Consider the following 1,388-nt stretch of genomic DNA (forward strand, 5'->3'; position numbering starts at 1 on the left):
GGAGGAGAGGGGGGAGGATGGAGGAAGAAAGGAAGAGAGGAAGGAAGGAGGAAGAGAGGAAGGGAGGAAGGAGGGCAGATGTGCTGCAGAGAGGTGCTAAGCAGGGCAGCCAGCCCCCTGGGAAGATGCAGCATGGGGACCCATCCCACGTGGTGCTGGGCGGTGCTGGTGGTCTCAGGGCTCAGTCCCAGGAGTGACCCCGCTGGGCGCCAGGCGTGGAGGCTCCTCGTCCTCTTTCGTTACGCTGGCGTTTAACGCTGGTGCAAAAACCCTGGAAAAACAAAAAAGTGACTTTTTCCATAGAAGACTCCACTCCTTACTTGCACAGCACTGTAGCGGATCCTGGCGTGCAGTAACACGGGGATAACACTGTTGGGATGCAGAGGATTGATTCCCGCTTCCCAGCACTTGTCCGGTCCCTCCAGACTTCACCGCTCAGAAATAAACTGCTCTGACATTCAGGGCTGTTATTTCACAGAATTACAGAGGCCGGGAAAATTGCCTAAGCACTGAGCAGCTGCTCCTTTTGTTGAGCTGGATCTTTGCATCTTCCAGTGTATTTTGTGCTTTCCTGGAAGATGAAAAAGGGCTCCTGGAAAATCAGGAAGAAGCAATGGGCTTAGATGCAGTTTTGCTCCTGACCCATTCCCAGGTCCCCGAGGGCGTGGGGATGCCCAGGCTTGGGGGACTCTGGCTGTGTCCCCACGCTTTCTCTGCCTCCTGGTTTTCTCTGTCCCAGTTATTCCGCAACCCGCTGCACCAAAGCCCCCCTGGCACAGTCTGTTGAAGGGCCCCCCGCTGCTGTCCTCACAGCCGTACGTTTTAATCCGGACCATAACATTATTCCTGCAATAGCAATGTACAGGTGCCCCAAAGGCATCACGGCACCTGTGTTGGGTGCAAGCTGCATGCAAGAGACCGGTGGTGCCCCGAGGAGCTGCCACTGAGTTCAAAGCTCACTGTCGACATGTAAAATTGAAAATATAAAGGATTTCCTCCTTCTCCAGCAGCAAAGCTGGGGGTGTGCAACATCCCAGGCCCGGCCTGACGCACAAGCCTTCATCCCTTCCCATGCAGCAGCATCGCCGAGTACACGCTGCAAAAAATCCCCAATCCCCCCTCGACTTTAGGAAAAGCATGGGATCTTCTGGGGGTGCCAGTAGCGCCCTAAGAGATTACAAAGGTTTCCAAGGGGGCCCTGGCTGCAGATTCAATGCGATGCTATGGGGAGATGGCCAAGGGAGGAGATGGCTGGGGACGAGGGATTTCAGTTGCTCCATGCTTGTGAGGGCAGACACAGCGGGAGGGCCAGGGCAGAGCTGGGGACAGCCCTGGCTCGGCGCCGTGCACCCCTGCACCCTGCGCCTTGTACTGCACACCCAGCACCC

This window comes from Cariama cristata, unplaced genomic scaffold (assembly GCF_000690535.1).
Source record: "Cariama cristata isolate BGI_N322 unplaced genomic scaffold, ASM69053v1 scaffold4840, whole genome shotgun sequence".
NCBI classification, from domain to species: Eukaryota; Metazoa; Chordata; class Aves; order Cariamiformes; family Cariamidae; genus Cariama; species Cariama cristata.